The following is a 12,617-nucleotide window of genomic DNA, read 5'->3' as shown; positions in this document are numbered from 1 at the left end:
AGCCTATGGGGGCAAGGGGGAGATGCAGAGGCAGATTCAGGAGGCTGTGGAGAGCATGCTGGCCTTGGGCATCCCCTATTGTGATGGTGCCTAAAAAGGACAGGATCACGAGGCTCTGCATGGACTAGAGGGAGCTTAATGCTGTCACGCAGCCTGACCCCTTCCCCACACTCAGAATAGAGGATCTGTTGGACACGCTGGGGGGAGGGGACTGTGTTTATAAGTACTCTGGTCCTGACTAGGGGTACTGGCAGAGTCCCCTAGATGCTGATGCATGGGACAAATCTGCGCTCATAGTGGAGTCGGGCCTGTGTGAGTTCAAGGTGCTGCCCTTTGGCATGCGGAATTCCAGGGCCACCTTCCTGGGGCTGATCACGGAGGTCCTGCAGAGCCCATTCCAGCACTTATTTTGATGACCTGGCCATCTTTAGTAATTCCTGGCAGGATCACCTCAGTCACACAGGGGCGGTGCTGCGGCGGCTCGGGGAAGCCAACCTGATTGTCAAGGTGTCCAAATGCAGGATGGGGGCTGCCAAAGTGACTGTCTAGGGCACAGGGTGGGCAGTGAGTTGGTGCGCCCTGAACCCCTGAGGGTGGAGGCCATTAAGAACTGGCCTATCCCCCAAAGGAAAACGCAGGTCCTGTCATTTGTGAGCCTGGCCAGCTACTATAGAGATTTGTGAGAGGGGTCAGAGATGTCATACCTCTGATCACAGACCTCACAAAGCAGGAGAGGCCAGAAAGGGTGGTGTGGTCGGAGGCCTGTGAACAGGGGATCCAAAGCATAAAGAATGTCTTGGCCAAGGAATTGTCAACCTAATACCTTTAAGTGTGGCAGCCTGGTACATAAAGAAGTGACGTGAGGGCTACTAACTGTGAGGGCGTCGCATTTGACAATAAACCTGCTGGTCTGATTGCAAACCTTGCCTGCATCTGTCGTTTCTGGGGGCTCTTGGAGATCTCCTGTGTTGACCCAAGTGCACGGGGTCTACCGCTCTAGATTAGTGGTTCCCAAAGTTTTCAGCATCACGCCCTCTTTTTGATTTTTGAGAAACCCTCATGTGTCCCCCCAATAGCAGAAAAACTTATGGGGGCAGAGGTTGATGGGGGGCTGGGTCGCCTCGTGCCCCCCCTGGAATTTCTTCACCCCCCCTAGGAGGGCATGCCCCCGCAGTTTGGGAACTCACATCTAGATGACGGGAGCACAGGCACCCACACACGCAGCCGAAAGTTTTTCATCACCAATGGAGAAGGGGACCTGTCAGGAGCGCCCCGGGACAACCCTGACCAGAGGACACTGAACCCTGGCAGTACGAGCCTTGGCAGATACGACGCTGCAGAAGGGGCGGTGCGGGTGGTGGCCCAGAGGGCAGGAGTGTCTAAGGGGGTTGCTTGCAGGGCTTCTTGCTAGCCAGGATGGGGAACAGAAGTGCCGTTTGGGGCTGGTTTGGATCCTTGCAGTGGAGAACCCCCCGTTCTGGGCTCTCAGTAGCCCTGTCTCTGAGCAAAGTGCCCTGACTGGCCCCTCGGTGCGGTGCCCCCAGAAATCCCCCGTGTTACAAGGCTTTATTCAGGGGAGCTGGTCACAAGGGTGAGTGTTTCCTTTCGGTCCCTGGGCCGGAGGGGGGCAGGTCATTCTCCTCTGAGAGACACCGGCTGGGGAGATAGTCACACGCCCCGCAGGGGAGGCTTTCCACTGGCTCAGCCACAAGCCTCATTTGTAAGTGTTTCCTGTTCCAGACTGGCTCGGCTATCCCTTTGAGACTTATCTACCCAGTGTCCTCTTCCCCCCTACCCCTCAATTTTTTTCCTCCGCTCCGTCCCTTATTTGTTCTTGGTTCTGGACTTCCCACACGCTGGTCATCTGAACAAGTGGGCTGTGACCCGAAAGCCCATGATCCCATCTACATGGTTTGTGAGTCTATAACGTGCTACCGGACTCTGTTGTTTTTTAAGTTTTTACCATAGTCGTGTGGGAGCTGCTCCTTTCTAATGGGATGGGCTGGGGGGCTGGTTCCTCCTCTTCGCTCTGCTCTGCCTGGTTCCTCGTCGTCTCGGAGAGCTCCGTCTGCATCCCTGGAGCAGAAGGAAACACTGGTTTGAATGTGGTATCCCTGGGCGACAGGGAAGGGAACTGGGCCCAGAGCCCTGACGTGACTTGCCCAGGGTCACACACAAGGTGCTTGCAGGGCCGAGCAGAGAGCGCCGCTCTCATGACTCTGAGCTGGGTGCTCTCCCCACTGGGCTTCCTCTAACCTAGGGGCAACGTCTCTACCATGGCATGTTCTGCTCTCCCAGCCCTCGCCCCCTACCTGGCAGTGACGGGAACAGGCCTCATTTCGCCTGAGAGCCCCCAGGAAGTGATGGCCCAGCCCAGCCCAGTTCCCAGCTGTGAGCTGCTGAGACTGTGGGATGGGGTGACCCTCTGGCTCCTTTGTAATGGTTTTGTTCATTATCTAAGCTCAGTTGCTGGTGTCCACACTCAATACCCAGCACCCCCAGGCTGAAGCCTCGATCCCCAGCACGGGCTGAAGTCCCAAGGCCTGGGAACCCCTCGGGGCTCAAAGCAGAGGTTGAGGGGCTGAAGCCAAACGGGAGCTGGGATTGGCAGGGCTGGATCCCGAATCCCCAGTGCTCACCGTGCAGCAGAAGCCGCCTGAGCCCCTGGGCAGACCTGGGGCTGGTGCCCCCGAACGTCAGTGGAAGTGCAGGGCAGTCGCAGGGACAGACCCACCCTCCTCTCTCCCTGCCCCTGGCAGTTTGGAGCCGGGAAGCCAGAGCCGGGCAGGGCAGGGCGGCTTCTCCTCTGTCTGGTGCCCTGGTGCAGGCAGCCTGGCTGTTCCCTCCTCTCCAGCAGCTGCTGCTGGTGCAGGGGTTGGAGATGCCCCTCAGCTCCCATGCAAGGTTCCCTGGAAGTCGTGTCCCTGCGCGGGTGCGAATCCCTTTTCTGCTCTCTGAGCCCCTCACGATCCAACCTGCAGCCCCTGACAAGTGCCGCATGGGGTGGCAAGGGAAGCACATGTCCCCCAAGCACCCTGGGCAGGGAGGCCAAGGGCCCGAGCTGGGGATGCCGCTGCCAGAGAGTGTGGGGGGCCATGGCCCTGCTGCCAGCCCCGGACCCTGCCCCACTAGTTCCCCAGGCCCCATTGGATGGAGAAAGCGGTGAGGCAAGGGCAGGGCAAGGTCACGGAGGAGGTGGGGCCTGGGGCAGAGGGCGGTTCTGTCCCTTTTACAGGCTGGGGGAAAGGTCACGTGGCTGGTGGCCCCCGTGTCACCCTCACTGGTCAACCCTGATTACACCTGTACCTGAGGGACCCCCTTAGCCAGGCCCCCACGACCCCCTTTCTCCCGCTGGGCCTGGCAGTTTTTACAGCACACGGGGTGGGGGGAGGGGGAAGAACCCGCATCATTTTTATTAATTTCCTTCAACTCGCTTGAATTTGAGCGATTTTACCAGGTGTCCCGCACTCCCCCCAGGGCAATTGGTTCTCAAAGGTTTTGACCCTGGACCCATCCCCCTCAACGCACAACTTTCCCTGGATCACCAGCCACCCCCCAGGGGAACAAAATGCCTTCGCTTCGCTCTAAAAACCTTAAATACTCAATTATTCATATTAAACGACTGGAGCTATAATATGGGGGGGGAGGGTTGGGGGGTGTATAACCGGTAAGAAAGGAGACTTTATTAATGAAAATCAACATAATTAACCAAATCAGGAGCTTTAACTTTATCATGTTAGTTCACCAAACATCAATTTATATAACTAAAATATTAATTTATGTGCAAAACAAGTGGCTTCAATATTCTCTTTATTTATGGCAGCGGTGGGGAATCTTCTCTGGGTTGGGGGCCATTGATCCCCAGAAAAATCAGTCGGGGACCAGAAAAAAGTGAGACGGAAAAACTCTCCAAACAACAAAAGCAATAAAACATCCCCCACAGCTGTGGCCACCACTGCAACACTTCACTCCTCTGCCGCTCCAGCCCCAAGGGGAGCAGAGGAGAGAAGAGAGGAGCAAGAGTCAAGGCTTCCCATGGGGCAGATTAACTCTTTTGACCGGGGATAGTAGATTTTGTGCTCCCTAGGCTTTGGGTGAGGCCAAAATGAGGGGTTCAGTGAGTGGGAGGTGGCTGCCAGGGCATGGGATAAGGACAGTGGTGCAGGCGTGCGTGGGAGGTAGAGTGCTGGAGCGGGCTGGGAGTTTGGGTGAGGTCTGACCAGGCGAGAGGGTGCAGGAGACAGCTGGGAGGGAGGGTGTGCAAGGGGGCCAGCCCCTCTCTGCCAGAGCATCAGGCACTCGCTGGATTCCAGCGTCTGAGGAGCCCATGGCTGCCCCATGGGAAGCCGTAACGCTCCAGGCTTGTAGAGTGACTGGTGGGAGTGTCCCTCACATGCTCCCCAGTCACCGGGCGGGTTGTAGACTCACCTGTGAGATCTTCCTGGCTGTTGTCTGGGCTCTCCTGCAGCTTCTCCTCCTCTCGCTCTTCCTGGTCCTCCACTGAGTTCTTCGTCTTCCTGGTCTTCTTCAGGGAGAAGTGTGTCCATCTTATGGGCGAGGAAGCTGTTGTCTCCTCCTCAGCCTCTGCCAGGGAGCTGCCACACTGGCCACAGACACAGAGTTTTTTCAGGCCAGATAGGAGCATCCAGGAGCCTCTGGTTTTCTTGGGCTCCTCTGGCAAGGCCTGCTCCTCCTGGCTGAGGCCGGAGCATGCCTCGGCTGCTGCAGGTTGGACCACCACCCTGAGCACCTGGCTGTGTCTGTGCTCCCTTGAGGTGAGTCTTCGCAAGAGGCAACGCAGCCTGGAAGAAAAAGAAGGAGCCAGTGGGGTTTTTTTGTCCTTCCGGAAAGGCAGGGAAATATTCTGCCCAGGAGTCACACATAAGAGCGGTCTCCCGAACCCATCCGCTCCTGTAAGAGCCAGAACTCGTCCATAGAACCCAGCCAAAGGTGAAGACACATGGGGCCGGCAGTGACACAGGGATTCTTGTGGGGAATTTCTAGGGCCTGTGTTGTGCAGGAGGTGAAACTCGGGGAGCAGGGCTGTGCCTTCCGGCCTTACAGCCTGGGACTCTAGGAGCTGATGACCCTAAAGTTGTCTTGAAGTGCTGGTGAGAAGGTTGCTGTTCATACGATAGGAGGGGCTTTGTCTAAGGTCTGTCTATCTGTTTGCTTGTTTGTTTGTTTGTTTGTTTGTTTGTTTGTTTGTTTGTTTATAAAAAGGGGATTTTCTACAGAAATGCTGTTATAGAAGTGGCTGAAGTTCATCCTACATTTACTCTTAAGCTTTGTCTAGACTACAGGCTTCTTGCGTAAGAAGCTTTTTGTGGAAGAGATTGTCTGCAAAAACTTCTTACACAAGAGAGCGTTGCTTTTTCACTACTCTTTTGGAGTATGTCTACACTAGCCACCCTAGTTCGAACCAGGGTGGCTAATGTAGTCATTCGAACTTGCAAATGAAGCCCGTGAATTAAATAACCCAGGCTTGATTTACATGTTCCCGGGCGCCGCCATTTCTAAATGCCCGGTAGTTCGAACTACCATTACTCCACATTACTACTCGTAGTGTGGACACACCGAAAAAGAGTATTGAAAAAGCAATGTGCTTTTGGAAACGAGAGCGTCCAAACTGCCTGGATGTTCTCTTGTAAGTAAGCAGTGATTACGATGGATAGAATGGCTACCAGGGCACCCGTGCTTTTTCCTCTTCCCTTTTCTTGCACAAAATACCCCTCTAGCCTGTCCTCACACACCTTTTTGCAAAAAACTTTTTTGTGAAAAGGAATTATTCCTCGTAGACTGAGGAATACCTACACCGGGAAAACCCCTCTGTTCTTTGGTTTTACTTGCGCAAAAATGTGCTTGAGATGTGGACGGACGTTTTTGACCAAAAACTCTGCAGTGTAGATCTAGGCAGCACTCACCATCCTACCGGTGGCAGGGAAGCTGCTGCTGGTGGCGGGTTTGGTAGGGGGATACGGGCTGATCCAGGCAGCTCTCTGCTGTCCCCAGGGCTGGTAGTGGGGCCAGAATCGCATGGTGGCTGTCCAGCTGCTCCTGGGACAGGACCACGTGGGTTGACTGGTTTAACATTACTACTCTGTAAACTGTCCATGAATTGTATTCCTTGTTTGGGGAAGTCGGCAAAGAGCCAGAAGAAACTTGCCTATCTAACTGGAATGAGTTTGGATTCTAGCTGTGATTGACTGGGCTACTGTGGATGAAATCCAGGTAGTTCACTATCTTTTAGAAGCTACCACAGCTAATAGTAATTATTCAGTGAAACCAGATGTATTGCAGCTTTTTCTTAAGCAGTTCTGACTCTCACTGGGCCACAGAGACTGATCATTTTGGAATCAATTTTGCTTTGTGAAATCTTCCTCAGTGGTTGGAGACTCCTTTCTGAGGGGCCGGAGGCACCCATCTGTCACCCTGACAAGTCATCTTGGGAGGTATGCTGCCTGCCAGGGGCCCGTATCTGAGACATTACAGAGGCATTGTCTAGGACAATCCGGCCCTCTGACCACTACTGTTGGAGGCAAAGGAGGAGCAAGGGGAGAGTTAAAATGGACGTTGTTCTCTTTCTCACCCGTTAATGATGTCATTCGGTTCCCTAAACTGTTAAAGTGTTATCTGTTAACCCCCTCTCCCTTCCCTGAGTGAGTGCACAAGAATGTCTAAGGTGGACACAGAGGCGGGAAAACTCTGAGGTAAACAGCAGGAGTAAACAACAGTGCACAGGGCCTGAGAGGCCCAAAGACACAGAAGCTGCATGTGGCTGATCCTAAAAGGAGAGAGGGACAGACACACAGTGGGTTGACCACCAAGTGGAGCCTCCCAGAACGCCCTGCGATCGGATCGCCTGGCCAGTGGACCTGCTTGGGAGCCAACTTGGGAAGATCAAACAACATGAACTGCCTTCTGCTCGCCTTATCATCCTGCCGGGGACTGCCAGTGAGGTTGAGTGTGTGAGTGAGATTCCCCTCCCGCCCCAGTTTTAACTGAATAAACAAACCCTTTACACTGCTATGTGGTGATCGCCTCTCCTTAGTGTTTCAAGCAGTTGCAATCCACAACCTCTTGCAACACTACCCCATGCTACTCATCCATGTGGGCACTAATGATCCTGCAAGGTGTGACCCTGAGTGGACCAAGAGTGACTACAGTGCTCTGGGAGCCCGGGTGGAGGAATTTGGAGAGCCGGTGGTGTTCTCCTCATTCCTTCCTGTCAAAGGTCGGGGCCCAGGCAGAGGCAGGTGCATCTAGAGGGGTGAAGATGGTGTTGCCAGGAGGACTTTGGCTTCCTTGACCACAGGATGCTGTTCCAAGAAGAAGGACTGCTAAGCAGGGACGGGTTCACCTTTGGAGGCAGGGGAAGAGAGTATTTGGGCACAGACTAGCTAGCCTAGTGAGAAGGGCTTTAAACTAGGTTTGACGGGGGCAGGTGACCAAAGCCCATAGGTAAGTGAAGAACATGGAGACCTGGGAGATGGGTCGGAAATGGGAGGGAGCATGGGCTGCACTAGCAGAGATAAAGGAGGCACAAGGGCAGAACGGGGGACAAAATCAAATCTGTATCTTAGATGCCTGTGTACAAATGCAAGGAACAGGAGAATAGGCAGGAAGAACTTGAAGTACTAGTAAATAAACACAACTGTGACACAGTCGGTATCACAGAGACTTGGTGGGATAACACACATGATTGGAATAGTGATAGAGATGTAGCCATGTTAGTCTGGTGTAGCTGAAACAAAATACAGGACTATGTAGCGCTTTAAAGACTAACAAGATGGTTTATTAGGTGATGAGCTTTTGTGGGCCAGACCCACTTCCTCAGATAAAATAGTGGAAGAAAATAGTCACAACCATATATACCAAAGGATACAATTAAAAAATGAACACATATGAAAAGGACAAATCACATTTCAGAACAGAAGGGGGATGTGGGGGGAGGAGGGAAGGTAAATGTCTGTGAGCTAATGGTATTGGAGGTGATAATTGGGGAAGCTATCTTTGTAATGGGTAAGGTAGTTGGAGTCTTTGTTCAGCCCCCCAAATCTGCACCTGAAAGGGAATCCTCTGAACTGTCATTCATGCTAAAATTCGACACTCTCCACGGGGGTGACCATTTCGCTAATGTCTGCCACAGTAGCCAGTCTAATCAACAAGTACATGTAGTTACAATACCAGATGTGACTGTGCTGAGTGTGGACAAAGTCACTATTGCACATATTCCAGAACAGATAAGGTGCACTGTAAATGTTTCTGTCGCACCTTCAGGCAAATCACATCCTATTCAGCTATGTTGGACACTGGTTCAGCAGTATTTATGCTACCTGTTTCCATCTATTTGCATTACTTTAAAGATGTGCCTCTTACTGAACCCAAACTTCACTTGGTGTGCTATTTGAAAAATCAAATTCCAGTGCATAGCTGCCGGTCACTACAGTGACTTTTGGTGATTGCTGTGTAAATGCAGAGCTCTACATTGTCCACAAAGGCACTCCTATCCTTGGCAGAGATTTATTGGCTGCTTTAAACCTCAGGGTAGTTAATGGATCTTTCTCAGCAAAGCACTCTGGCAGTACACACACCAGTTTCAGCTGGGCCCCAAGACCAGGTTGGGGAGAAACTTGGCTGTGCTTACGGGTTTGTGCATAAAGTTAAAATGCGACAGAGTGTGATGCCTGTACGACAGAAGGTACGGTGCTTACTATTTTCAGTCAGGGAAGAATCAACATGGAGTTCAGTGCTATCTGGATGATAGTATCGTGTTTGGCAATACTTCTGAGGAGCATGACAATAATCTGCAATCTGTACTAAATTGCATCAGCACAGCAGGCCTCAAGCTCAATATGTGTAAATGCAAATTTAGACAAACAAAACTCTCCTTTCTGGGGCATACAATTTCACCGGCTGGACTAAAACCTGATCCAGATCATATCCTAGCAATTTCAATGTTCCTCCTCCAACTGATTTGCAAACCTTACGTTCCTTCTTGGGTGCAACCTCCTGGTATGCAAAATTCATTCCCAATTATGCTTCTGTCATTGAACCCTTACAAGAATTACTATGGAGAAGTTCAACCTTGGTGTGGACAACTTGATTGTACATAGTCCAGTACTTGCACTATTCAGTCCTGCGTTGCCCACAATTGTGACTACTGATGCTTCTGATTATGGACTTGGGGCTGTCCTCACACAACTTCATGAGGACAACACAGAGGACTGTTGCATTTGCTTCAAGGACACTGAGTGATGCTGAGAGAAAATATTCTCAGTTGAAAAGGAAGCACTTGCCTGTGTCTGGGCTACTGAAAAATGGAGAACTTACTTGTGGGGCCGCACGTTCAAGTTGTGCACAGACCACAGCCCTTTGACAACATTGCTAACCACAAAAGGACTGGGAAGAGCAGGGTCGGCAAGACTACTCTCTTTCAATTATGAACTGGAATATAAGCCTGGAAACCAAAATGTGGGAGCTTATTGCCTTTCTTGCCTGCCTTTGTCTTTACCACATGGTCCACCGGAGGATGAGGATGAAGCAGTTGCGCTTATTACAAGCACTCTTACTGCAGTTACAAGAGAGCAATTCCAAGCTGCTTGTTCAGCATGTCCAATTCAACAAAAGCTACAGGAATTTCTGACAAAGAAATGGCCCAGTAACCCTAAAAGCCTTGACCCAGTTTTGCTGCCTTATTTTAGAATTCGGGATGAAATTTCTTTGCTTGACGGCTGTGTGCTACGAGGTACACACTGGCTACTTGTGCCAGAAGAATTACAGCCAAAACTCATACACCTGGCACACGATACTCATCAAGGTATTGTCAGAACAAAACACCGACTAGGAGATCTGTATTGGTGCCCAGGGATGGACTCCCAAACTGAAGCAATTATAAAATCCTCTGTCACTTCCCAAATGCATGAAAAGACAGCAGTGACATGTACCCCACCATTGCAGCCTGTTCCTCTTCCTGATTCTGCATGGGAAAAAGTTGCGATTGACATCGTATGACCCTTTGAAACTGCTCTCATTGACTGTCATTATGCCATCACTTTAATAGACTATTTCAGTAAATGGCCTGAGGTAGCGTTTACTTCGCAAGTTTCTTCTGCTACAGTAATTAAGTTCCTCTCTACAGTTTTTAGCAGGGAAGGTAACCCCAAAGAACTGGTTTCAGATAACGGTAGTCAATTTACTTCCATGGAATTTGAAACTTTTCTAGCAGAGAGAAACATTTTACATAGAAGATCGTCCCTGTATTACCCTCAAGCCAATGAGGAAATCAAAAGGTTTAACAGAAGTTTGAAAGAGAGTTTGCAAACAGCTAAACTGGAAGGTCGCTCGTGGATAACCTTCACTACTGATTTCTTGCAAGCTTACAGGGCCACACGACGTGCCACAACGCGTAGATCACCTGCAGAGTTACTGCATGGAAAACAGATGAATACTAAATTGAACATTGCAGAATTATTAAAGGCAAGGCCTGATGCACCAAATGAGGATGCTATGAGAAAAACAGTTGAACAGAAGCAAGCAAAGTATAAGGCTTTCACAGACAAACGACGGGGTGCTAAGGAACGGAAGTTTGAGCGTGGTTCCATTGTTAGAGTAAGAAAACCTGGAATTTCACGCAAAGGGGACCATAAATTCACATCTCCTCTTAAAATCATAGAGAAGAAAGGACCTTACGCCTATCGACTTTCTGATGGGCGGGTATGGAATGCTTCTTCTCTTGCACCTAGAGGAGACGATGCCAACACACAGCCCGCATTGTATGACTTCACCATAGCACCAACACAAGAAGACACTGCACTGGACCCGGGGTTTGAGAGATGGTCTGTCAGACATAGACAACCACCTGTCTGGACTAGAGACTGTTATGTCGTATTTACAGTGTTTTCAATGTAAACAGTATAGTGGCTTGTTCCATATTTGTTGCTGTGGTTAGAACAACAATGTTTATTTTATAATTGGGAGAGCTTCTTAAGAGAGGAGGGAATGTGGTGTTTCAGATGCTGCTTGTAATTATTAGAACTGGGAGCACTGGCTGTTGGGAATCTGGAAGCCCAGGAAACAGGAAGGAGGGGGGAGGAGATGGGCCAAGCCTGAGTGAGAGCTACAGAGGGGAGCAGCAGCAGCTTTGGAAAGAGGTTTCACCTTTGTTAAATAAAGGCCTGTGGAAGTGTGTTACTACCTTGCTTGCATGATACAACAAGCTTGCTCAGGAATAATAGGCTCGAGAATGCAGGGAGCCATCAGGAACTCAAAATCACAACTGGATTTGTGGCTAGCAAGGGATGTGAAGGGTAACAAGAAAGGTTTCTCCAGGCATGTTAGGAGTAAGAGAGTGATCCCTCTAAAAAGGGATGTAAATTAGACACTTCGGAACTGCAAATGAAGGCGGGATTTAAATTTACACCCCTTTGAGAAAAGAGATGTAGTCTAGACACAGCCCAAATGTCTAGAAAATGTGATTCACGTGGGAAGACTGAAAGAATTGGTCTTGTTTTGTTTAGAAAAGAGTTGACTGAGAGGGGACATGAGAGCAGTTTTCAAGTATCTAAAAGGGTGTTACAAGGAGGAGCAGGTAGAAAGACTGTTCTCCTGGGCCTCTGAGGATAGGACAAGAAGCAATGGACTTAAATTCTAGCAGGGGAGGTTTAGGTTGGACATTAGGAAAAACTTCCTAACTGTCTGGGTGGTTAAACACTAGAATAAATTGCTGAGGGAGGTTGTGGAGTCTCCATCACTGGAGATACTGAAGAGTAGGTTGGACAGACGCCTGTCAGGGATGATCTAGACAGTGGTTGGTGCTGCCGTGAGTGCAGGGGAGGGACTTGATCTCCTGACAGTTCTAGTGTTCAATGACTCTAATCATTGCCTGCAACAGAGTTAGTTATCACAGCAGCACTCTCACAATTCTCTCAGACAGACTCCTTTTTAATACAAGCTGTATATATCTCATGGGCTTCATGATTTTTGATTAAGAGCAGGATACATAATATTACATGATCCCAGCCCTTCTGCACCGTTTAACAGCCATGTGTAAAAAAAGGCAAAGAGGAATTTTCCTCCAGGATAGATTGGCAGAGGCCCTGGAGGTTTTTCGCCTTCCTCTGTAACATGGGGCACAGATCACAGCTGGAGGAGTCTCTGCATCTTGGGGCCTTCAAATTATTTGAAGTCTTCAATAACTGAGATATAGGTGAGAGGATTATTCTGGGAGAGGTGGGTGAGATTCTGTGGCCTGCACTGTGCAGGGGGTCGGACAAGATAATCATAATGGTCCCTTCTGACCTTAAAGTCTATGAGCATCAACCAGCACAGCAGCAAACCCTAAGAAGAAATGCTGCCCCACGGTCAAAGGAGAATGGCTGAATGAAAGAGTTGAAGCAGAATCTCAACAATCTCAAGGCCAGATCTGTGTACAGAGCGGGGACATATTCCAGTACAGTGCTGATGTGGGCTTGACCTGCTAAAATTGTATTCAGGCTAGAATATCCAGAGATTTCTCTACAGGCCACAAATGGGAAGGGGGGCGCCATTGGACAACATGAAGAGTGTTTGTCAAGCAAAACTCATGAATCAGCTGCACATATTCTTAGGAGCAGAAA

The sequence above is a fragment of the Pelodiscus sinensis genome, chromosome 12, assembly GCF_049634645.1.
Source record: "Pelodiscus sinensis isolate JC-2024 chromosome 12, ASM4963464v1, whole genome shotgun sequence".
NCBI lineage: Eukaryota > Metazoa > Chordata > Testudines > Trionychidae > Pelodiscus > Pelodiscus sinensis.
Note: the sequence above shows the minus strand (reverse complement) of the source record.